At 38.5% G+C, this 26,788-nt stretch overlaps 1 long non-coding RNA gene across 11 annotated transcripts in view; it reads right to left on the bottom strand.

The window, feature by feature from the left end:
- LOC105241731 overlaps window positions 1–26,788 on the bottom strand; it is a 246,563-nt gene that overhangs the window by 214,444 nt on the left and 5,331 nt on the right. For 10 of the 11 annotated variants that reach the window (XR_004621896.1, XR_004621897.1, XR_004621898.1 and 7 more), the window contains exon 2: window positions 5,755–5,848. This is a non-coding gene — a long non-coding RNA (uncharacterized LOC105241731). Of the gene's footprint in view, window positions 1–5,754; window positions 5,849–12,300; window positions 12,441–26,788 lie in introns of all 11 variants that reach the window. The other variant, XR_004621902.1, reaches the window with a different exon arrangement.

Genomic DNA, 26,788 nt, shown 5'->3' with positions numbered 1-26,788 from the left:
ATGAAATAATAGGAATTAGAATTGGAAAAGAAGAAATTCATCTGTCACTATTTACAGATGACATGACAGAGTGCTTGAAAAATCCAAAAGAATGTACAGACACAATATTAGGATAAATGAATTTAGCAAGGTTATACAGTATGTCAATACATGAAAAAAAATTGTATTTCTATACGTCAGCCACAAAGAGAAGAGGACACTATAAAATAAAACCATTAATGATAACATTTTTAAAAATCAAATACTTAGGGATAAATCCAGCAGAAGATATGCAAGACATTTTTACTTAACACTACAAAACACTATGGAGAAAAATTAAAGTAGCATAAATAAATGAAGGAATATACCATGTTTCTATAGTGAGAGATTCAATATTACTTCTCCAAAAAGTACTCAATAGATTCAATACAGTCCCAATCAAAATTTCAGGTCTTTGTCTGAAAGAAATTGATGGATCAATTCTAAAATTTATAAAGAAATGCAAAGGACCAAAAAGAGAGCTTCAACCTTGAAGAATTAACAACTGGAATACTTACAGTACCAAGTATCAAGAATCAAACCTATATAAAGCATGATGGTTAAGACAAGGTAGTATTAGATCAAAGACAGATAAGCCAACTGTGGAAAACAAACAGACCCACACATATTTGATGATCTAATTTACGACAAAGATAACATTTCAATGCAGGGAAGGAAAGTCTGTCTTTTCAATAAATGGTGTCGAATAATTTGATATCCGTATGGAAAATTTATCTTGACCCTTATCTCACAGCAAACATAAAAGTCAATTCTAGATAATTTGTAGATCTAAATGCAACAAGCAAAACAACAAAGCATCAGAGGAAAATATATGATTTTTGGAGTAGGCCAATATTTCCTTTAAAGGACACATCAAATATTTACCATAAAAATGATACAATGGACTATATTAAAATTAAGAAATTATTTCTAAAGTCACAATTAAGAGATTGAAGAGGCAATGGACAGAGTGAGTGCAGACATTTTCAATACATATGTCTGACAAATAATTCATATTCATAACACATGAAGAACTCCTCCAAATCCATAAGAAAGCCAGTCAAACCAATAGAAACTGGGAAGTTCACAAAAGAAGATACGCAAATGTCCAATAAACACATGAAAGTCTGCTCAACTTCATTTGTTTTCAAGGAAGTGCAAATTGAAACCATAATAAAAGTCAACTACACATTTTCAAGAACGGTTTATGAAAAGTGCTGAAAAATACTTGAAGCAACTCCAACTCTCATTTATATGCTGTTGTTAGTGTAAATTAGTATAAAACTTTGGTAAACGATCTGGAAATATATAGAAAAAGTACATAGATGCATTCTATGTAGTTCACTTTTAGGTACATATGTAATAGCAAGGTATACACGTGTCCATAAAAAGTTATCAACTGAAATGTGGATCTCAGCACTATTGTGTGACAGATTTCAACTGGAAACTAACCAAACACCCAAAATAAAAATGGGCATTTATGGGTGGCTAAGTTGTATGTATGACTGGAGGAGAGAACAAGGCAAGCTTCTGTGGGCCAGCAATATTCTGTTTCTTGACTGGGTAATGATTATCTAGGAGTTTCCAGTTTGTGAAAATATACGAAGTTGCACATTTATGATACGTGGACTTTTGTACATGTATGTTATACTTTAATAAAGTTAAAAAAAACCCTAAAGCTCACTCAAGCTGTTCATGAAGAGTTTTGAGAAGATCAAGAGTACCATTGGGAAGACAGGTTAGGAGGCTATAGTCCTAGCAAGGGATGATGATAGCCCAGTCGGAAAAAATTATAGAAAGTTTCATAATTGTCATAGCAGGAAGCATGAAATTGAGTTAGCTAAAGAAATAGAGTAAGCAGTTCTGAGATCCAACAATTCTGCATTTAGGATGGTATCCACACATCTTGTATAATTTTCTCTAGCTGTTTGTGGCTACCCAGGTCCTAGCAACAAAAAATGCATATAGTTGATCTTGTACATATTGGGGATGGAAAGACCAGTGTGAATAAAGGACTAAGTATCAGGGGACTTTAGAGTATTGGCAAGAAAGTACTCATACTTGTCAATAAAGATTTGATTCCCTGGAAATGATAGGTGTTATCGTTCCACCAGCAACTCTGTTAACTGTTCACCTTCTCCAACCTGGAGGTTTGCCACCAGATGCATGGGTGATCAATAGGAAAAAAAAAAAAAATTCCAAATGTCCCCAACCTTGGAATTTTCCTAGATTCTGCTTTTTCTCTCACATCCCATTTTTAATCCATTATCTTGGGTTGATATCTTGAAATTCCCCTTACTGACTATTCTCAAAGGAAAAATATGATTGCAAAATAACTGCCTTAAAACCTAGGATTTTAACACTAGGCAACATTACCTCTTCTCTAAAAGCTGAGTTTATGACTTGCATTTTCTGTACTCAGTGTGTGGAGAGGTTATGTTTTCGAACATAAAGAAAACAGAGTATAGCTCTCAAGGATTGCCGTGAAGGGGGTTTACACTAGATTTCTTCTTTGGGCTTTTAAAACTAACGAAATTGAGATAATTCAAGGTATAATATCCATGGAAACATTTCATTCAGACACCACATGATAGAGTATATCTTTCTCATATGCAAAATAATCTGGATGGCATGAATTTCCATATCCCTGTCCTTACACAAAAGCTATCCTTCTGAATTTCAGTTGTGTTGAAAATGTCCATTAGATCAAATAACTTAGTTGGTGCACTTACTAGGCTCAAAGCACTTTGGCAGATATTTGGAAAAACATAATAATCAATTGTATATGGTCTCAGTTTTCAAGAAGCCTGTGTGTGTAAATTATTTATAACAGAGAGACACAATAAAGGCTGTAGGTTTTCAAAAATATGTTCTACCATGATTCCAGGATAAACACTAGGAAGTTCACTGGGAACTGTGCAGAATGGGTGGGAAGAGACGAAGGTCCACTACAGGATAAAATGGTGAATGGATAGTGCTGATCCCCACCCCCAAACATGATCCAGCATGTAGGAGCACAGAAGCAAGTGAATATTTGACTGATCCCAGACCCTACTATTTAAACTGCGAGGAACTGCTAAGCAGCTAGATGGTGATTGGGTCCCGACGTAAGTTCAAACAGAGCCCCTTGGCAGCTCTCCGGATTGTGCCCTGGTTGGATCATTTATTGTTGCAGCAATACTGGGAGGCAAAAGAGCATCTGGAGCAGTTGGGTGCGGACTGAAGTCACTGGGGTGGCATCAAGGACATGCTGGCTAATGAGGGGACTGTAAGAGTTTTATATTGTGTTAACGGGCTGAACACCATGGATGCTTCCTCACCTACCACATCCAGATAAATAAACCCAGGGTAGTTCTTTGAAAAGAGCAGTGCCTAAATGGAGGTATTGAGAGATTCCTTGAAAGACAAGATTGGTTGGTGGGAGGGGAAGGGTGATGGAGAAGTGATAGGACTCTATTGAGGATCAGCAATTCTGCCCTCCAGCAAACTCCACCTCAATCTCTAAATAGGCAGAAAGGGCAGACTTTAGGAGCTGTGTTTTCACCTCCCCCGTTTCCTCCTGCCCACTTCCAACAACACGTCATGAGCTTCTTCCAAGTTCAAGCGACTAAATATCTAAAATATCTAAAATATCTAAATATCTAAATATCTGAGAAATGTAAGTACCATAAAAGAAAGACCCCCCAAACCAAACTAATAAATGATTTAAAAGTAAATGAAGAAAGAAATACTGTATCCCTACATTCTGGCCACCTGTCCTCTCACTGGGGAGCTCCTGGACACCGTTACACAGGGATGACCCCCAGGACCCTGTTCTAGTACCCTGGCTGATGTTTGTCCTGATTCTTTGGGGTCCATATAAATTTAAGTGGACATTTATGTGAAAAGGAGACATATACAAAAATAAGCTTTGGTAGCTATTTTAACAGTCCTAAGGCAGACTGGAGGTGTGGAAAGGTAGAGGAAAGTTATATACAGATAGAAGTGATATTCCACCAAGAAAAAAAAAAATCATAAACCTTTTTGCCAGGAAAACAGAGTCTTACAATATAAAACACCTGAGAGAATTCCAGAAGGAAATAAATCAAAATGCATTCTGAGATTTTTAACTTGTCTTTCAGAAATTGATAATTTTTAGTTTTGTACCTTTGTGGCGTTTCAACTACAGACAAGTATGAAGATACGCACACGAATTCTTCCTTCCCTCACGCTCTTACAGGAAAGTCACATACTACACAGTTCTTCCCTGCGAATTTTCACTTGGCAATATATTAGTATAGGCCTGTCAGTATCTAGATCTCGTTTTTTGTTTTTTTGTTTTGTTTTGTTTTTTTAAGATTTCATTCATTCATTCATTCGAGAGAGAGAGAGAGAGCAAATGAGAGAGAGCATAAGCCAGGGGGACAGGCACAGTGAGAAGCAGACTCGGCACTGAGCAGGGAGCCTGACGTGGGGCCTGATCCCAGGACCCCAGCATCATGAACTGAGCCCAACGCAGACACCTAACTGACTGAGCCACCCAGGTGTCCCAGATCTCTTTCAAATTTTTTTCAAATGTTTGCTCTGTTAGGGGACAGGGTAAGATGGTAGGAGTAAGTATAAAATTAGAATTTTTGTGTGTATTTTTAAACACATTTTTGACTTTGTAGATAGCCATTCAAAAGTTGGTATTTTTTAAAAAGGTTTTATTTATTTATTTATTTGAGAGAGAGCACAAACAGGGGAAGGGGGAGAGGGAGAGAGAGAAGTAGACTCCCTGCTGAGTGGGGACCCCAATGTGGGGTTCAGTCCCAGCACCCTGAGGTCATGACCAGAGCTGAAGTCAGACACAACCGACTGAGCCACCCAGGTGCCCCAAAACTAAGTATTTTTTTTAAATTAAAAAAAAAAAAATCTGAGCTTTCCAAATCAGCCACCTCAGATGCAATGGGAAGTAGATTCTGGATTTTGATGTTCTCTACTAAGCTAAGAGGGTTAGCTTAGCTCTGAGACCCAGGTCTGAAGGATATATCTGTGAGTATTAATGCAGCAAGTGGAGGCTAGTTCAAGATCGTAGATATGAAAAGAGATCTGAGACGTAATCAGCTTTGAGGGTAAGAATAGAGAGAAGACCCATTGCTAGACCAGGTCCAGGGCAGGACCCAAAAGTTACTTGTCAGGGATTTGCTGAGAGTTTAGAGCCCATTTAATGTTAGGGCTTCAAAGACCAGAGAGGAGGGAAACGAGGCACAGGTCTCAAAATTGTGTGGAATTGGAGCACCAGGCAATTTCTAACAGACCTGTGTACAAATTCGGAGCAGGTGAGGGTGTTCCAAAGCTGGCTTTACCTGAGCTGTAATATGGTGCCATTTAGTACCAAACCAAATCCGGCTGGTCCGGTGGGCTCAAGAGAAGTAAAGAGATCACGAAGAGAAGAGCGTATATATAAATCATGCAAGCAGGTCTTGAGTCAAAAGGTACATTTGTTTTCATTTGAAATGGGTAAATGTAAAAAGTGCTTTCACATTCATTATGTCATGTGAAGCTCAGCACAACTTATTCATTCATATTTCTGTTACTATTTCTTAGATGAGAAAACTGGATACTTAATTCAGTGACATGGCACATTCACATTCACATAACCAGTTAGAGGTTGTGCAAAGAGCGAACGCAATTCTTATTCCTGCTCACTGCCTCCCGGTCATTAACTGATCCATTTATCATGAATTTTGAGTACTGAATTTGCCAGGCACTCACCAACATGAAGCTGTTTTTCCCCTTGAGCAGCTCACCACGTTCTTTCCGCTAATGCTGTAGCCAGATGGAATTTCCTCCTCCTTTGACCATGCCACTGCCAACAAGGAATATGCAATAAAACTTTTAAATTCAACTCCAGGGGGTTTCAAGACCTCAGTGGGGTGGGGGTCAGAAAACCCATTTATTCAGGGTCTTGTTACCTAGTTCTGTGGTTTGAGAAGACTCCCTCACCTACAGCACCGTGCTCTTCAGGACTCCTTCACTATGTACTAGCAGCAGGATGGAGACAATAGAGAAATAAAATGAGAGAATTCCAGTCCATCAATTTTTTTTGTTATTTATGAGTAGGCCATGAATGAGATTGGTGAAGAGGCAGTTGGGATTGACAAAAGGAAGCACTTAGATTATTTGATGGTATAAATTATTCAGCCTAACCCTCTCCCCCCTCCCCTCATTGGGATGGATACTGATGTTGGAGCTTTTTTATAGGCACATGACAATCTGCCTTGGATCTTGTGTTTTTATAGTCTTTTCTATTAAAATGGTAAAGGTTTTGTGAAATATATGAAGTGTTTCCATGTTAAAATTATTATTTGCTTGTTTGTTTTCTTCAGGTTAGCGGGGCTGTGAGTGACATAGACAAGCACTTCGGATAGACTTAATTTATAGATGTGCATATATTTGGGTAAAGTATCTTTGCCTTTTTCTTTTTCTTCCTCTCTTTTCATACCGTATTATTTCCTTCATCATTACTCTAATCTGCCAGTAAATCCTAAAAAATACCAAGCTTAGAAAAATGTCACTAGTCCCTTCATGATGGTCATAGATAAAAGTTGTTCAGATGTTTTTTAAAAAATGTTTATTTTAGGGTCAGATAAACTGATGTTTTTCCTTCACCTCAAGGTTCTGACAGCTGTCTGATTTCCATTTGTGATTCCAATAAAAGTAGGTCAATGTTGACAAAGGCTTAACTACTTAGTCCCTTTGACTATAGGACAATTTGGAATGAAATTTCATAGAATCCATTTCATATTTATTGACTAAGTTTCACCTATCCAATCTTCCTTATAGATAACTACTACTTTCTGATTACCATACTTCATAAATTAACACATTTTCAATTTTTATATTTTATTAGTGACATGCTTAGCTTACTCAGATGGTTGGAGACTTTTTTTTTTTTTTTTTTTTTAAAAAGGCTCCCTTTTTTTTTAGGGCAGTTTTAGGTTCACAGAAAAATTGAGNTGACCCTGAGATCAAGACCTGAGCTGAGATCAGATGCCCAACCGAAGGAGCCACCCAGGTGCCCCAAGACTTATTTTCTAATTACGCAATTCCCCCATCCCCTCTTCACTCACCTCCCTCTCTCACTCTCTTTCTTCTTTCTTCCTTTCTGTCCTCATTTCTCTATCTGCTGTTCTGTCTTCCCCAAACTTCCATGACCCTTTCTTTTGGATTATTTTTTCCTCTAATTATTTGATAAGTTTCTACTCTACGTCAGTCACAATGGTTGGTTCCAGTGATACAAGCACAGTCCCTGTCCTTGAGAAGATGAGATGAAAATAGAGTTTCTGTGATAAGGCAACAGGGTAATATGTACAAGGTACTGCAGGAAAACCCAGAGAAAGAAACGGACAGTTCCTGAGGGGAGGGGGCTGGAGGGGCACGCAAAGGGTAGAATGGGAGGGTTGATTCTTAAGCTTTTAAGAGTCTCTCAGGGAAAGGAAGAGGACATTTTAGGCAGAGGAAAAAATAAACAGGTGTACAGAGCTATGAAATGCTCACAGTATTAGTAGAATTGCAAGTAGCCAGTATAACCTCATGCCAGATAGGAAGTGGCATTTTTTGGGCAAGGGAAGCATTAGGTTTGGAGACATTTTAAAGGGCCATTCATTCCCCGGTAGACACTGTGCATCTTGTAGGCAGCACAATGGTCAATAGTGATGAAGGCTTAACTAGTTAGTCCCTCTGACTATAGGACAATTTGGAATGAAATTTCATAGAATTCATCTTAAGAGTTTTCAAGATAGTAAACGGAGTGACTTATTTTACTTTAAAAAATCATTTCTCATATAAGTGGATTAAAGACCCTTGAAGGAAATTTATAAGCAAACCAAAACTCTCTTGTCTATGATACATTCCCAGATAATTTATAAACAAATAGCCTGAAACCGTGAGCCCGGGAATATCTCCTTCCCTGGACCTTGACCAGTCAAATTATGGTGTCGGCGCTGTTCAGAGGATGCGTGGTCTGCACAGTCACTCACTTTAGCAAGGACCTTCTCAAGTGCACTCCCTTTAGCATATGCTCTGCGCACACCCAATTTGTGTCGTCAAAATCTAAAATGGTGGGGGGAGAGGAGATCCGCAAGAATATGAGAATAAAGGTGCTCCATCAGCACATTCTCTCTTCACCTGTAATGCCTAATGGCAGCACACTGCTTCTTGAGAAAGATTTCAGTTATTTTGTTGTGATTGTGATCCATTTTCAAGTGGATGTGGGGGCAGCTCTAAATATTTGCCATTGAGTTTTAATCAATGCCATGAGAAAATTGCAGAACATCTTATACAAAATTGTGGTCATCTTTTTTGACGGCTTTAGCAGAAAAAGTGGAAAATTGCAGAAAATTGTAAAAAAAAATAAAGCTAAAGTGGTTTACACTTACTGACAACCTTTATCTTAAACCTTGCTATTTTATCATTTATTTAATATAATCTATGATTTTAGCTACTAGCTTAAATTTCACTTTCAATTTTCTTCCTTGTGTTAGGACTGTCTGGCCCCGTGTAACTGGCATCCCAGCAGTGAGCATTTACTCATTCTTGATTATCTGGCATCTGAGCAGTTAGGTATTCTGTTCCACAGCTCTAAATGGTGATGAATGCTTATTAAAGACTGCCATATTATGCATATATTTTGTGATTATTCTGTCTTTAATTAAATTGCAAACATTTCAAACTTTTTCTTGCAGACATTCCATGCTTCCTTTTTAAATACCACAGGTGTCTGGTTGCCTATAATAAGAGCTATTGACTTCAAAATTTAGAGACAAAAAATATTTTTTAATTTACGGAAAAGTTTGCACTATTATTTATCAGAGAGTCTTAAAAAAGAATACAAAAGTATCCGAGCTTTGATCTTTGTAATAAAACTCTCTTCTTCTCTCTGGACTTAGAACTGTGATGGTTTAATCCACTTATTTGCCCCAATCCAATATGTGGCCTTGCATTACTTCTTATTTTCTTGTGCAATTATTTATGTTGTAGGTTTTCTCATGAGTAAACTACAAACTACCAAAAGCATGGAAGGTATGCCCTTCTTTTCTAGCTCCCCAAGCCCCAAACCTCTTGAACAACTCAGTGTATTCTATATTAAAAATTTTCTGGGGCACCTGGGTGGCTCTGTCAGTTAAGCATCTGACTTCAGCTCAGGTCATGAACTGGGGGTCCTGGGATCAGCCTGCTTTGGGGCTCTTTGCTCAGCGGGGAGTCTGCTTGTCCCTCTGCCCCTCCTCCTCCTCACACTCTCTCTCAAATAAATAAAATCTCTAAAAAAAAAAAAGTTTCCATCACCATTAATTATTTTGATAAGAAATTTGCTTCTACACTTACTATACAACCCAGGAAAGTAGATTTGCTTATAGACTTACCAGCTTATCTATTTCCTTTCTTTCTCTTGTAGTTAATATTTTCATTTGAAATAAGACTTTTCACCTTTGTATAATAGAGGAGGAGGCAAATTGCTCCCCCAAATAATGGGAGAGTAAATGGGGAGATAAATTATATTTTCCAGTACATAAATAGTGATGATCTGCCCCAGTGAGGTACCTGTAACATGTAACTTAATCTCTGTAAGGCAATGTAGGAAAATAGGCAGAAACAGGCAATTGAAAGAAGACTTGAATGATGATATTTAAAAACTGAGCAGAAGAGCCTAGAAAGGGAGAAACCATTCATTCTGACAAGAAATTTGAGAAAGTTCTGGATTGACTTCTAAAGGAAAGGAGTCAATTTTAGAAACAAATTAGAGGACATTTAAAAGTGAGGTTTGATTATTTAGAGATGATGAAAGTATTCTTTCCAAAGGAACTGGCTATATATATATATATATATCCTTAACCCCGAAACTAAAAAAAAAAAAAAAACCGAAAAAACTAGACTGTATAATTTATACATAAAACCTTATAAATCTGTCAAGGATACTAGGGAAATAAGAAAACCATACAAATAAAATAGAAATATATATATATTGAAAAGGAGCTGATGACTCATAAAAAATCTTTAAAAAATAAATAATGACAAGATTTTTCAATTGTAAGAGTTAAGGAAACAACTTATAGAGGAAGGAAAGTGATTCCATACCATTCAAACCAGTCAGGCAAGCTTCAATTCTGTCAGTGACCACTTTAAAGGAGAAAATAGTATTCTCAAACCTCGTAAAATTTTCAGAATGTAGACTGTTACTCTGAATCTTACTTCCAGGTAAAATATTAGCATAAATAAAGGGAGGAAAAATTAAGTTTTCAAGAATGAAATAGAATTTAGGGAAACAGAATTCCCAAATTTAAGAAATTGTCAGCCAAGATATCCAGTTCTTATCCACAATTACATACTCAGATAAATTGATACTACGTTAAAAATTGAATTCCAGAACTAATTCACACTCATGTTTTCTATTTAATTGTTAAGTATGTATCGAGTCTTTTCCACGTATAAACCAATGTCCTAAACAAAGAGATTTATAAATTGTCGAGACTGCCTACAAATAAAATATTGGACCCCACCATTATTTTTTGCATCTGGGGCAACAGCCAACAATTGTCACTAATCGACTTAGATATCAGGAGAGTGTGGAGAGGTGACGGATGCCTTAAAAAGATTTCAGTGAATCTGTGAAGTTTGATATTGTTCCCAAGTAATGGGAAAGTATTGTTTATATTATCCTTAGAGGGACTCAGATAAAACCTGTTCAGCCCCAGGCTGTCAGGAGTGAGGGGGGGAGGCTTGGCTGAGACTGATCCCCCTTAGCACAGACACAAACATCACTGAGCCTTTGATACACCTGTTGTTCCCAAGGGATCCTTTGGCCAAAAGACATCTCTGGTTGTCATCACTGCAGGATGATGCGTTGTAAGAGGGATGCTGGTCATACTTAACAATTTTTTTTCCATCAAACTCATAGGGAGTACTCAGGGATCAGGTTCAAATCCAATTTTTTTTCCTTTTTCATTGTTTATACTGACTTATACCCTCTTTTATCAATTTAATTTTTTGCCATACTATCATGAATCCAAGCTAACATTCCCTTCAGTAGTCAACGTGCTTAAGTTCAGAGCAAAAGTTTCCCTCTCCTGTGTCAGTGATGGATCTAGCTACACATTTTCTTCCATGAAAAATCCATGTCCACATATCTTTTTTGTACTTTTGTCCAAATCTCAGAATAGGAGGCTAAATTTCTTGATAACCAGAGCTGTGAGGAACTTTATCATTTAATGTAAGGGTTGGGAATAAAACATCCAGGGTGGTATGTGGAAGATGATTGGAGTTTTAATGAATAACTCGCTAAGTCTGTTCTGCACCCTTCTTAAATGTATATGGAAAATAGGTGGAGATGAAATGATTTTCTTTATTCTGATCTCTGGGAAGATTTTCCAGAATTTTTTACTCTGTTCCCTCATAATTTGGAATGATTCTATATTTTTAAGGTACATTTCTCATAACATAACTTAGGGTTCCCTTTGTCAAAGGTGCAATTTGGGACATTATGAATGCTCTTGTCAAAAAAAGATTAAAAATGTCCATAAATGCCTTAGAGTCCTGGAAACAAGGGTTGCAAACAGGAAGATGTTGAAAGTAATCCCAGCAAGAGCAAGGGTGGAACTGAACAAATTAATGGATGAAAGCTTAGTGTAAAAGATATAATTCTGAAATTATATGTATGCTTAAGAATATTTCAACATGTGGGAAGAATATTTTCATGGTGTTTCTTTTTATAATTGGATACATTTACATTCAGTTCTTCACTGGAATGAAATGAGAAGCCCTGTAATTTTGTAGCATCTAAAGTTCACAAAACATTCAAAAGTACCATAAATAGAAACCTGTTATTTTGGTCTTACAAAAATATTTATAGGAGAGAGGTACTCTGAAGTGAGGCAAAAAATACAGTGCCTGTGAAAATATTTTCGCTGAAATATTTATACATTTTAATACAAAAAAAATTAGAATTGAAAATATTTTCTATCTAGCAAAATTTGCCCCCCTGCAGAGAGAATAATTTCTTAATTAGAAATAGGATCCATAGGGAAAGTCCATGGAAATTTGGCAGAAATTTCCAAGTTTTTAACTGCAAGCTGCCTCTTGAAAGAAGCTGATGGCAGTATTATATAAAATAATTATTGTCATCTGCTGAGGAGAGACGCTCTCCTGAGTAAGGGTTTGGTATGGCAGCTGTTTGACGTCATCACGTTAGGTTATTCCTCTGTTCTTCTGTACCTTCTGTTAAACAGAAGTTGTACATCTCTCCCTAAAAGCTACGAGTCCCACCTTTGTTTCAAGGAGCAGAGATCGGAGCCTCTTTGTTAGTGTTCTCATGTCCATTCTACCCAACAGTCAGCGAAAGCCTCAAGTCATCGATCCTGCAGAAGCCACGTCGCACAGCTTTTCCTCCTGCGGCTTGTGAGCACCTGGAAGCAAAGAAAGGGGGAGCACACCCAAGATGGCGTCTGCAGAGAAGGGCCCTTCTTCACCACGCTTCACCTGGTCACGTCTGTAATGGTACATAACCTATGCTTCATACTGTGTCGTTATTTTTTAATGTAATTCTGGAACTCAAAAAATGTCCTTTTTGGGTCCACATTCATTCTAAATTTTAATTTTTTTAAATCTCTTGTTAAATTTTCTGTCAACAAAAGTTAATTTTGTGCTGTTTTCCTAAGAATGACCCTAGAGCAACGGTAAGAGGCCTTCTACAAAGATATTATTCCTCCCTCTTCTCTTTCCACCAATTTTTACCTGGAGAACAGAAAGGGGCTAGAAAGGGAAGAAGGAGAAAAAGGCTTTTTTGATTGCTTTTGGTTGACAAAAGATGAGTTTCTCTATGATCTCAGCTGAGTCCAAGAATTTTTCTGACTTATAGCAGATGAAAGATAGTAGGCGATCTTAGGAAATATTGATGTATAAGTGGTCTGAGAGGCTGTTTTATCTCGGGGGAACTGATTAAAATTCTATCCATTCATTTGAAGGAGTGGTAATAAAAAAGATGATTGCTAGAAGCCTGGCCTATCAGTCCCAGCTGTCAGACCATCCTTGCCACCAAATCTCTGGGAGGAACATTCCTACCCATCTTCTCAGTATCCTGAGCCCCACGCTGTGACAAATGGCTCTACCGCATTATTAAATATAACTTTTTCTCCTGTCGCTGTATCAGCCCATAGCTTACCAGTTGATCTCATTCCTTTCTTTACCAGCAACTTAGATTTTTACAGAGATGAACTGAAGCTATGCATGTATATATGTGTTTAGCTTTTTACTTTGTAATATCAGCTTGCAAGAATAGATACTCAAAGGTTTACAGAACTTCTTACCTGGAGGTGGAGTTATTGTAAGTAAGTGCTGCATAGGAAAGGGGGTGGGTCAGGGGTGGGAGTAAAGTTCCAGAGAGCATGAGGGCATTTTCTGTTTTGGACAAATGGACTAGGAAAGAGGTCCTTAGAAGGTGGTAAGTGGAAAGAACAGAATGCACCCATGCCAAAATGAGAAGATAATGGCATTTTAACCACAGGTTAGGATAGTTGGATAGTGACAGGGAAGAACAGTCATTCTCCTCAGAGAGGAAGATGGGCTGAGAGTGGGGCTATCTGTGGCCATCAAAATCAGGTCCACTGCCGTAGGGGAGTGAAAACTTGAGAGAAATACATACTGGAACTTCTTCTGTGTTTTGATCCTAGATAACCTACAGTCGGCTTTAACGGAGTTGTCACATCACTAAGGTGGATATACCATAATGGAAAAAAAAAAGTATACACATAAGCTAATTTCTCAAATGTTGTAATATCCCTGCCTAATCTAGTAAAGACAGAGCATCACTGTCATTAGAAACTTGTTTATACCGTAAATGAGAGCAAGGAAACGGGTCAAACCCAGAGAAGAAGAGAACAGTTAGGAAGATACAGATGGTTCGAAGTCCCAGGCAAAAAGTGAAGACATAAGACACAGTAGCAACAACATGTGAGACTCCATCAACCTCCCACCAGGACCTGTCCCCCCTTCATGTAGTGTGCTGGCTACACAGCAGTCCATCCACTCACTGTGTAGACATGGGTACAAGCATGTCATGGACTGAGTCAGTGACGCAGTTATGCCTGATGCTAGTGCTCTCCATGAGACTGGAGAGTCCGGGAAAGTTCTGCTATAGACATAGAAGTGGTATAGAACAGGGGGTCTGAGGTGCGAGGTGGAGAGATATAAGGTCGCTCAACGTGCTTGCTTCACATAGAGAGGAATTACCACATTTGCTATGGTTGGGCTCAGGACAAGTGCTATACAGTATTGCACTTTCATTTTGTAGATGTAAAAAAAATTCCAATTTTTGAAGTAACAGTATTAAATGGTTGTGAATTTCATGAAAAGCAGTGTGGTATAATACAGAATAACTTGGAGTCAGTTTACCTGGGTTCAAGTTTTAGTTTTTCTACATTCTGTATGACTTAAACCCTTTGTTTACTTATTTTTCTCTCTAAATTAGCAAAAATCATGGGTTTTGCCAAATTACCAAATTGAAAGTCTCGGTTCAAATGTTTCCAAATATCCATGACTTGGTATTTATCATGCAAACTTAAAAAAAAAATAAAGATTGTATTTATTTATTTANATAAAGATTTTATTTATTTATTTAACAGAGACAGCCAATGAAAGAGGGAACACAAGCAGGGGGTGTGGGAGAGGAAGAAGCAGGCTCTTAGCGGAGAAGCCTGATGTGGGGCTCGATCCCAGAACGCTGGGATCATGCCCTGAGCTGAAGGCCGACGCTCAACGACTGCACCACCCAGGCGCCCCTATCATGCAAACTTTAAAAATTACTATAACTGTGATCTTTCTCAACTATTACAAGANTAAAGATTGTATTTATTTATTTAACAGAGACAGCCAATGAAAGAGGAAACACAAGCAGGGGGTGTGGGAGAGGAAGAAGCAGGCTCTTAGCGGAGAAGCCTGATGTGGGGCTTGATCCCAGAACGCCGGGATCATGCCCTGAGCTGAAGGCAGACGCTCAACGACTGAACCACCCAGGCGCCCCTATCATGCAAACTTTAAAAATTACTATAACTGTGATCTTTCTCAACTATTACAAGAAAAAAAAATCTTGTTTCTGAAATAAACAACAACAACAAAAAAACTGCCTCTAGATTAGGAAGAGAAATAATGTCCCCCAAGTGTTGTATAGAGCATCTCTTTCTTCTCCTTTCATTCCACTGCCTTTTTTTTTTTTTTAAATCAACTGATATCCTGCTCAAATTCATAACAGAGTTGATATCCAAAGAACTGGTCCTCTACTAAAAGTCTTTTATTTATTCATTTATTTATTTGGCACATGTGTTTCATATTGACTCATCCACTGTTATCTGGATTTTGATGTTAGCCTCCCAGTAATATGCCATGTGTTTTTAGAATTTAGAATCAAAAAAGTTACAAGAAAAAAAAATCTTGTTTCTGAAATAAACAACAACAACAAAAAAACTGCCTCTAGATTAGGAAGAGAAATAATGTCCCCCAAGTGTTGTATAGAGCATCTCTTTCTTCTCCTTTCATTCCACTGCCTTTTTTTTTTTTTTAAATCAACTGATATCCTGCTCAAATTCATAACAGAGTTGATATCCAAAGAACTGGTCCTCTACTAAAGTCTTTTATTTATTCATTTATTTATTTGGCACATGTGTTTCATATTGACTCATCCACTGGTATCTGGATTTTGATGTTAGCCTCCCAGTAATATGCCATGTGTTTTTAGAATTTAGAATCAAAAAAGTACAGGATTAATTTTTTTTTCCTGGTAGCTTTGCATGTGAGATCATCCTGGATTTTCCGATTTGGGCTCCAAATCCAATAACAAATGATGGTATAAGAATGACACAAAGGGAGATTAGACAACAGGAAGGAGCCAGTGGGCTCGTGGAGGCAGAGACCGGAGTGATGCATCTGGTGGTCATGGAACACTGACACAGTGAACGCTACCCGAAACCTGAAGAATACCCCATTCATGCAAACTCAGTGGCTTACAACAACACGGCTATCACTTTCCAGTACTGCAGTCAGAAGTCTATCATGGGCCTCACGGTGCTCAAATCAAGGTGTTGGCAAGGCTGCTTTCCTTTTTGCAAGCTCTGCAGGAAAACCCATCTCCTTGCCTTTCCCAGCTTCCAGAGGCTGCCAGCATCCCTTGGTGGAGGGCTCCCTTTCCCCATCTTCAAAGCCAGCAATGGCAGACTGAGTTCCCACGCTGCCTCTCTCTGACCTCTTCTACTTTAGTAACCCCTGTGATTCTGTTCGGCTCACACGGATCATCTCCCTTTTTATGGTCCGCTGATTAGCCGTCTTCATTCCATCTTCAACCTTAATTCCCCTGTGCCATGTAATGTCACGTAGTCACAGCTTTGGGGAATGAAGACATGGGCATCTTTGGTCACCTTTACTTCTGGCTAAACATTCTAAAATTACTCCAAATTATTTTTAGGTTCTGAGTCACCCACGTAGGCACGAACGCTTCCTTTCTCACTCCCTAGTTTTGAACAGTGTCCTTCCTCTGTCTTTCTGTAATAATAATTGCTGCCCTTAATCTAACCTCTGCACGTATCAGGCTGCATTTGAGTTCTGTGTACTTCCCTACTACCTGGAAAATCTGCTTTTCTAACTCAAATATTAAACTCTTCCAGAAGGTCATTCTGGTGTGATTCCATTTGCCTATTTTCATTTCAAAAACTCCAATAATTATTTTCTCTCTTCCTTCTAATTTTCCATGACACTTCACTCTTTTATAAGATATGTTAGTTTTGTATTCCTCACATCTAAGTTCGCATACACATATTGCCATTCACCTTGACTTATCTATTAGCTTTTAATTTTAAGAAATAAGCAATTCTAAATTCTTACTCTATAAGAGTATATGAAAGATGCTCCCTACTTGTTAGCCACCAAATGCAGAAGTGTGGTCAGCAGTGAGAGAGATCACATTTCAGGAACACAGGAAGGCCATTAATAGACTAAAGACTTCTGAGAAGACTTGGGGGTGGAGGAACGGTCTCTAGACATGAACAGGAAAAAAAATAAATGATGCCAGGGCACCAGAGAGAGCCTTCACATGTACTGATTGGACAGTAAGTAAATAGGTTAGTACCTTTTCTGTACCCACTATTCTCCAGGTTATCACTAAATTACTATTCCTCACATTTATTTTTAATACATTTTTAATCAGATTGTTTAGATAAACAGAGATCCTGGAAGGAACACCCAAGGGATGTCCCTGACTAATTAGGTCAGTTTCCTCTTACCTCACATGTGCAATCATATTTGACACACTTTGGCTTATTTTATTTATACAATTTTTGCTGCAATGAAGATTTTAATAAACTATTCCTTTCAATTGTAGGCTTCCATCCTAAATCTAATGGGAAAAGGACATGCTGTAGGGGACAGGAGTTTATCCTCTCATTCTAGACAGCCAGCATCTCTTCCAGACCCACCAACAACATACTGGATTTTCCCCCTTTACCAGAGATCCTATGTTATATTCAGGGTCATAGTAAAAATATAGATGTGTCTGTCAGCTGGATTGCTATGGCACAGAGGAGTGAGTCTCATGCCTCTGGATTATGTCTTCCAAGTATGGAGTTAAAGAGCCAATGAGACAACATAAACAAATGGAATCATCTAAAAGTACTCCTTACCTCAAAATCCCCCTGTTTCATTTCATATTTTCTATGTGTCTCTTCTGGGTTGTTAATTTAAAGCTCATGTCAGGGGCACCTGAGTGGCTCAGCTTTTAAGCATCCAACTCTTGGTTTCAGCTCAGTTCGTGATCTCAGGGTTGTGAGATCAAGCCCTGCTTCTGGCTCCACGCTCAGCGCAGTATCTGCTTGAGATTCTTTCTCCCTTTGCCCCTGCTCATGTTCTGTCTCTCAGGTAAATTAATAAATCTTTAAAAAAAATAAAGCTCATATTAAATGACAGTATATGTATAGGTTAAGGAAATGCTCACTAGTTGCTATAACAGATAAACCCCAAAATAGCGGTGGCTTAACACAATAAATTTTACTTCTCACCCACATAAGGGTCTCTGATATGTTGTTGGTGGGTAGCTCTCCTGTCATCCAGTGGGACTCAAGCTGGCAGAGGTGGTGATTCCTATAATATGGCTTCTAAGGTTATCTTTAGTGGCATCTTCCAGATTGATAATGGAGGAGGAGGAAGAGGAAGGACACAGAGGGAGACTGTTGTATGTCAGGCCTATGAATAGTGTATATCATTTCTTCTCATGTTCCTTTTTAGGGAGAACTTGGGAGCATGGCCATACTCTCTGCAACTGCATTCCCAGGGGGAAGGTGGATAGGTTTGATAAATGCTAATGTTCTCTGCCACAATAGGAAAGATAAGAGAGATTTTATCTGATATGCACACTTCAGTTCTAAATAATGTATCCGTATAAAAGCTAACAGAAGTAGGGTTTGCAGGAAAGTAGGTCTGAAGATCTAAGTTTGGTAGGAGATTTGGAGAAGTGATATCTGCTTAGGAAGTTTCTCTCCCCATCCTCCTGTGACCCCTCTGATGGGGAACAACATAAAGGTACTGAGTGGCTGTGACAGGAAGACAATAGCAAAATGGACAAGGAAGAATGGAAATGGGCACTGGAAGGTTTCTGAGAACATTCTGGCCCTAGTTTGCTAGGTACGCCCCCTCTACAGGGAACTCCAAATGATTGTGAATGTCCATATAATACAAACCAGTGCGGCCTTAAATGGACAGAAGGAATCAGCTTTGACTCCCCACTGCTAAGAACTGCCATGAGCACTTAGAACGAGCCAGACGCTTTGCTAAGTGCTTTGCTTGGATTAGCATTTTTAGCTTTCACAACACCCTCATGAGGTATTCTAATTAGATGACTTATACAAAACTGAAAATGCAAATTCAGAATTCAGGTTTGTAATATCACCCAGCAGAAAGCAGGGGAGCTAGGGCTAGTCCCGTGGTAGCCTTAATGCAGAGTCTTTCACTTCATCTTCCGATGCTATTGGGAAGATTGACGCTATCAGCCTTCAATGTAATCAATACTGTGGAAATACACCCAGTTTGGAAAAGAATAGAATGCTGTTTCTCTTAAGAAAGATTATTGACCTTAAGAAAGACCTTTAAAATGTACATAGGTTATATTCAGTACAAATCAAATTACAAATAGCTTATTTCAGAGGAAATAGACTTGAATACAACAAAACAAGGAAAGTTTTAGAAAAATGCCATATATTGAAGCATCTTCATATAACAAAGAAAAATTTAATGTATACTTAAAATTAACCAAGAGAAATTTATCACTCCGGAATAAATAATTTCTATCCTTTTTTACATATAGATTCTTAAACTACAATATTAAGTGATGAAATCTAATTGGATTTGGAGTAAGGATGTCCTTAAATGAGTATCTTGACTCTGTTTTACCATACCTTTGCTTACAAAGAGGGATTGATGGAAATTGTACATAGTTTCATACGAGCTACTTTTGAAAAATTAATCTTTATGAATATATTTAACCATGTCTACTCCACAGAGCAGATTCAAAATAATTATTTTAATTTTAAAAATTGCTTGTTTGTGCTAAGATAACACTGCTTGTTTCTTTAATGAAAACAATGGTGGTATAACTATACAGTGTTTTTCAACTGTGTTTACTCAAAGGCCAACATTTCAAAGGGAACAGAACATACTACCCCAAATAGGTCCCTGTGGCATGAGGATTATTTTAGACCAAAGGCGATTCAGAAGAAGCCGACACGAGAACTTCATGCCCTCCCCATAATTGCCTAAAAGCAGGGCGCAAATTTGTGAAGGTGCCGCCTGGTGGCCCCCCCATTAGGAAGACAGAAGTTAACCACCAAAGACAACTCTAGACCTAATCAGCCCATATATGATTCCAGAGGAATCTACATGACCAACTTCACTAACCCTTACCTTCCATTAATTTCCCCATATGTTTAGTTTTCTACAATTGGTCACCCTTAGGAATGCAAAGTCCTTTTCCTTTGTCTTATCACTTCCTGGAAATGTATTGTTCCCTTGTTAAGATGCTAGGTAAGTTCAGGTTCTAACCACCCCTTTGAGGTAGTCATCACTGGGCACTCCTGGATGTTTGGGCTGTGCATGCATGAATGAAACTTCTGTTTGTTTTTCTCTTGTTAACTTGTCTTTTGTCTCTCATTTGCGGTGCCCCAGCCAGTGAACCTAAGATGGGTAGAGGAAAAAAATACTTGTTTTCCTCCCCTTCAATCAAAGACATAAAATCCAGGACCAGGTCTTCTGAACAAAATTAATTTTGTGGAGGACTAGCATGCTAATGAAATTTATTACCAGATACATCAAATAAAGCACGACTAGATAATTCAGAGAAGATTGTGAGTAAAGCCATTAGTCTAAAATATAAGATCTTGGAGCAATGAAACCTTATTCAGTTTGTTACTTCACAGAAAGAAGTACAATGTAGGAAAGTCAGAAAGATATGACAGGGAAATTGAAAATGAAATTAAGGGTGAGAAAGAGAAAGAACATAATTGTTTAATTCAGTTGGAAAACCAGTAGGAGCATCTTACAAACTAGGGCTGCCAGATAAAATACAGAAAGCTCAGTTAAATTCAAAGTTTATGTAATCCACAAATTATGATTTTAATGTACGTCCTAAATATTGCATGGAACATACTTAGACTTCAATATGTATTTTTTGTCTATTTGAAATAAAAATTTAACTGGCCATTCTGTATTATTACTTGTTAAACCCAGTAACTCCGGTAAGAGCAGATCAACAACTACATTTCAGTTTGATTATTACTATTAAATGCTTACTTGCCACCTTTATATTTTAGTACGATGTTGCAGTTTAACCTTCATTTGTGATAATTTATTTCTGACTTCACTTGCTCTACAGAACTTTATACAGAACTGTACACACTGTTATACAGACGTTGCCGCCACAGGGTTAGCATTTTTGTAAGCGTTTAGTTAAATAGTTGAGCTTGGCTGCTTCGAGAAGAGAGCACATAGTTTTACAATGTGTTATGCACAGATAATGTGTTTTTCATTGTGAATGTATTTATTGAAGGCAAAGGAAGTATTAAATGTGCTCTCATGGGTCAGTAATTGCAAATTGAGGAAGGCTTTTCCTAATCCTCACTTCTCATACTATTTTATTTCTCCTGCTTTTCTCTAGTCTCTTCCTGATTCCTGGATCTATCCCTCTCCAGCTCCCCTTGGCCTCCTGTCCCCCAACAGCTAAGTCAACAACTAGAAACTCTTAAGTAAATTTACTCCACTGTAACCGCCCTGTTGACCTTTTTTTGGCTGTTTCTTATTTATGTAAAGTGGCCTGTAGTCAAAGCAATTATGGTCTCTAAAAATGCAAAACACTCGACTACAAATACTTGTGCTTTTGCGGCCTCTCAGTAGAGGGGCTGATTACATTGTCTGTTGGTTTAAAGTGTGGTCGTGTACATGGAGAAGAGCAGACATGATAAACCACTTCACGGTAGGTTTGCTTTTGAACTGTGCCCAGACCATCATACAACAGAATTAAGATGGAGTAAAATCGTTCTTTCCTAAAAGTGGTCTATATTGTTAAAAAGAAAACCGCAGGCCCAAAATGGAGTCACTTAGGTTCAGGTCCCATCACAGTAAACCAAAGCTTAATACCTAACCTAACCGCACTTTCAAACCACCCTTCCCACCCCCGCAGGAATACAACTTCGAAAGGGGCCAAACCAGGAGATAATCCATCCCCGTCCATTTCTCTTAGGAGGGCAACCTTTCCTAAAACAATACGTTCTTTGCTAATACATTCTTTTTTTTTTTTTTATCTCCCTTTCTGGCTTTAAAAACCTTTCCTTTCCTACGGCTCAGTAGAGCTCCCCTTACTTAGATGGGATACTGCCTGATTCATCAATCATTTAAAAAGCCAGTTTAGATCTTCAAATTTGCTCTGTTGAATTTTGTTTTTTAAAGCCATCCCGTCTCTACCTCCACAGTTTCCAATCTCTTCTCATCCTCCATCCTTCCCATTACACTGCCATTTTTGAAAATTTTTATTTATTATTAATTCGGAGAGAGAAGGAGAGCACACATGTGGAGGGGGAGGGGCACAGGGAGAGGGAGCGAATCTTAGGCAGGCTCCACGCTCAGCATGGAGCCCAACGTGGGGCTCTATCTCACAACCCTGAGATCATGACCTGTGCTGAAATCAAGAGTCAGATGCTTAACCAACGGAGCCACCCATGTGCCCCAATCACTGTCACCATATTAACAAGAATTTACTGGATCCTAAAAGCCAAAGGATGCTTTTTACTTTTTATTTTTGAACACTCTACAGCATTTGATACTATCGTCCCTCTTTCTGCAATTACCTCCAAATACCGTACCCTAACAATACCTTTTCCTTTACAATTATTAATGAATTAAAATGGCAAAAGAGGCTTAAACAATAATGTGATGAACTCCTAGGAGGCTACCACCTATCTTGGGAGTTAAAACATGACAAATACAGTTAAAACTTTCTCTGTATTCCCTGACTGCAATCCCATCTCTCTCATTCCCCCAGTCCTCAATTTGGTGTATATTATCTGCATTTGCTCAATTTTGATCGCATTTGTATGTATCCTTAAATAAATTATACTTTTGATTTGCATTTATTTAAATTTTATATATGTAGACCTATACTATTTCTCTATAGCAACCTTTGTTTTATTGCTATTATTTTTAAGTCAGTACTATGTGACGTTTATTCATATTGGTACATGCAACTCTAAACAATTTCTTTTCATAGTATATTCATTGTTTAAATATATTACTGTTGATTGCCCCAAAGACCACCCTAAAGACTTGTTGATCAAGTAAAGTTTATTGGACTTACTTCAGTAAAGTAGAGAACAAGACTGACATCATTTTAAAAATGTTTCAGGGGGCGCCTGGGTGGCATAGCGGTTAATCTGCCTTCGGCTCAGGGCATGATCCCGGCGTTATGGGATTGAGCCCCACATCGGGCTCCTCTGCTGGGAGCCTGCTTCTTCCTCTCCCACTCCCCCTGCTTGTGTTCCCTCTCTCGCTGGCTGTCTCTATCTCTGTCAAATAAATAAATAAAATCTTTAAAAAAAAATGTTTCAGAAGGGAAAGCGAAGGAAGATATTTCTAGTTTTAGGAACTGGGCTGGATGATTTTAGGGTGGTCCTTGCAAGGCAGAAAAGTTTGAGACTAGACAGGGTTTAACATTATGTCTCTGGCCTTGGGGGCACAGAGTAAGGGTCTTAAAGAGAATACTCATGAGTCTGATAGTGTTGAAATGGTAGAACCGTAAGGTTTAAAAGCAGATTACTTTAGATGAGTCTCAGGCTTATTTCCAGAAGCAGTTATTTCTCAGGGCAGTCTAACTTACTTTGCTTCTTCTCAATATCATTTAACAGGGCCATCGTTAATGTAGCTCACTTTTATTTAACTGTAGGGCAGGAAAGTATTGTTTAACTTGCCATGATGGGATTCTGTCTAAATTCTCACCACAACTTTTTAAAAGTTTTAAAAAGTTTAAAACTTTATCTGTCAGTTGATTTTTTCCAGTGCTACTACAAACAATTCTGTGATGCCATTTTCTATAAGGTTAAAACCTGTGAGTGTAATAGATGGTTACAAGGAATGTGCGTTTTTAAAATTTATTGGATAATGAAAATTTGCTCAACAAATTGATCGTTATAACTTAGATTCCCATTGGAAACAGAATTCTCTTTTCTCCACCCTTGCAACTGTTACACTTTTTACATTTTCCCCAAAGTTAAGTGATATTTTATTGTGGTTTTGTTTGCTTTCTTAGTTACCACTTGGTTTGTTCCCTGTCATATCTTTTGTCTATTTTCCTACTGAGTCATTTGTTTCCCTCTATATTGATTTTACTTGCTTCCTAGTTTTATGGAAACCAATTATTGTCTTATTATATGCATTCCAATTTTTGGCTTGTCTTTTCTTTATATATTTAGATGCCTATAAATATTTTTAATGCAGTAAAATGTATCAATCTTTTCATTATAATTCATGTTTTTTGAGGTCCCATTCAAGAAGTATATACTTACAAGGAAGTTATAAAGATATCCTTCTGCATTATTTTTTCTTCTCCTTGTATAGGCTGTCTCTAACATTTCAATCTTTAATTGACCAGGAATTGATTTTTGTGTTTGGTATAAATCAGGAAGTGATTTCAGTTTTGGTTCCCATATATAGATGACTAGTTTTCTCAGCATAATAATTAAGAACATCCTTTACAACTTTCTATCATATATCAAGCTTCCACATATGTGCTGCTCTACTCCAGCCTCTAAATTCTATTCCACTCTTCTATTTGTCTATTCCAGAACTGCTACTATCTTTTCTTCATTAGTATAGTGCTACAATACTTTCATATTTGGAGAAGCAGATTTCCCACCCATTCTTTCTTCTTCAGGGGTGTCTGTTTTCTTTTTCTTTTCCATTTAATTCTGGAGTCAGCCTAAGTTCTACAAAAACCAAGAATAAAAATGAACAACACACAGATTTTAAAATCCTGTGCCATTTTAATTGGAATTATGTGACCCTAGATTGGATTTCATTTAAAAAAAATCTCAATTCTTCCTAAACCAATCTCTCTATTCATCAAGATGAAATCTCGTGCTCCTTTTTTTGTGGCTATATGTTGTAGGGACCATGAACATGCACTTCTCACTCTCTTACTGTAGAGGACATAGTAGACTGATGAAGGCCCCAGTTGCTATCCCTCTGGATCCAGCACCACATTTAGGAAGGTGATGTTGCACTTGCCCCAGGCTGCTCCTGGCTGATGCTTGAGCATAGTGGGGTCCTAAGGCAGATCATTCTGGCTTAATTCAGGTCTCCTCTGGCAGGGAACTTTGGCTCAGGGACTCCCCATTGGCCTGGAAGAAACTTTCTCAGAACTGCTTTGTGGTCCAAGGCTATTCCTACCCAACCCTCTTCTCCCTTCACTTTCCCTCCACAGGTATCAGTCCCATGTCACAGTCTACACTCTCCTACTTTCTTTCCCCTTTATCCCTTACACATTCCCCTCATCTATTTCACTACAAGTGCGTTTTGATATCTGCCTCTTGGACCACCCAAACAAAACACAGAACAAAATCAATGCCTTTCAAAGAGTTTTGTAATTTTCTTCTGAAGTGATCATATTTTTATGAGATTTTTCATAAATACTTATGGTTAAAAAAATCATATTTCTGATTGCTTTTGGGGTAGAGAGGTTAAACATAGGGACTAGCATATATCTCTGAGTACGTGCTTAATTCATGCTCTTCTCTACCTAAAAAGCATGAAAAGCAGCAGAAGGAATGATGTCATAACCATGCAAGGCCAGAACTTCTGAGGACCTACTGAAGCAGAACCACACTTCCGGTCTTCCACCACCCTCACTTAGCAAAGATTTAGGTTGCGGGGAAATAAAGGGCAAAGAGCAGGATTCCTGAGTCCCACCTGCAGAAAGAGGCTAAGGAACCAGTGAGGTAGGATCACACAGTGGCTGAGCTCAGGAATGGCATACAGACCCGTTGTGTAAACCTGGAATCAAAAATCTGGTTTTCGTCCTGGGCTCTTGGCTTTTCAACATATCAGCCACTGCCTTTGGATGCTATCAGTGAGACAGGTCCTATGGAAACTTCTGAGACTCTGGAGATGGCACTTCAGCAACACCAAGCTGTCTAGACAAGAAACTATTGCAAGAAACACAACCTAGTAGAAACTGCCTAGCAACTGACCCCTAAGTAATGAAGACCATTTTCAAAGGGCTTGGTAGAGAAATATCGGAAGAGTTTATTTGTAAATCTATAAGGGAAGTCAAGAATGAGTAATCTCTTTTTGCTTACAAAACAGCCTTTAGTTTGAATACCAATCTCACCTTGAGACAGGCTATTCTGGAACAACCTCCAGGCAGAAGAATATAAAATCCCTTAGGATGTAATTGCTGCCTTGGTTAGGTTAGGCTGGGACACGGCAGCAGTGCCAACTCCTCGGCTCCTGTGGGATACTGTGCTTACAATCCTTTCTGCAGAGCTCAGCGGGTCATCGTGTCCCAAGGCTGAATGGTACGACCCCAATCGCTCACCGCACTTGGGGTGATCTAGCTCATCCCACTTCGGTTCTGCCCCAGCTTTGCAGGCTCCGAGGTGGCCCAGAGCCACTTGTTTTATTCCCTTGACAATATCAGTTTGAGTTTTCATAGGCCCTATTCTCTTCCCATGACCCTCCCTGCTTCACCTTTGGTCTGGAAGCCTCAATTCTATTATTTAAGACCAAATATGCTGACATCTGGTCTGCTATTCCAAGCCCTGAACCAGACTACAGTGCACAACCTTTAGTGAAGTGTCCAATGAGGTAGACTACCATGGTTCTTTATAATTATGATGACATTGCTATGCGATAAGACCAGTGAGTCTATGCAAGGTTGAATGATCTGCCTAAGGCTCCATGAGTAGTCAAATTGTGAAATGCAGTCAGGATTTGAAGCTAGGTTTCCTGCACCTCGGATGCTGTGTTCCTTCCAGTGGGACTTTTCACTTACCATCCTATGCACTTAAATTCCTCATCTCTCTGTTTCCTCTACAGGCTGGGCCATCCACTGAAATCATTTCAAATATCTAAATGCAAAGTGTATGTCTGAACCTTGACAAAGCTCGCTCAGCAGCCGGGCCCACCTTAGGGTCTCATTCTGCTTGGGCTGGAATGGGGGTGTCATCCTTCACCTCCTTCT

The sequence above is a fragment of the Ailuropoda melanoleuca genome, chromosome 18 (assembly GCF_002007445.2).
Source record: "Ailuropoda melanoleuca isolate Jingjing chromosome 18, ASM200744v2, whole genome shotgun sequence".
NCBI classification, from domain to species: Eukaryota; Metazoa; Chordata; class Mammalia; order Carnivora; family Ursidae; genus Ailuropoda; species Ailuropoda melanoleuca.
This window is presented reverse-complemented; position numbering and strand designations above follow the sequence as displayed.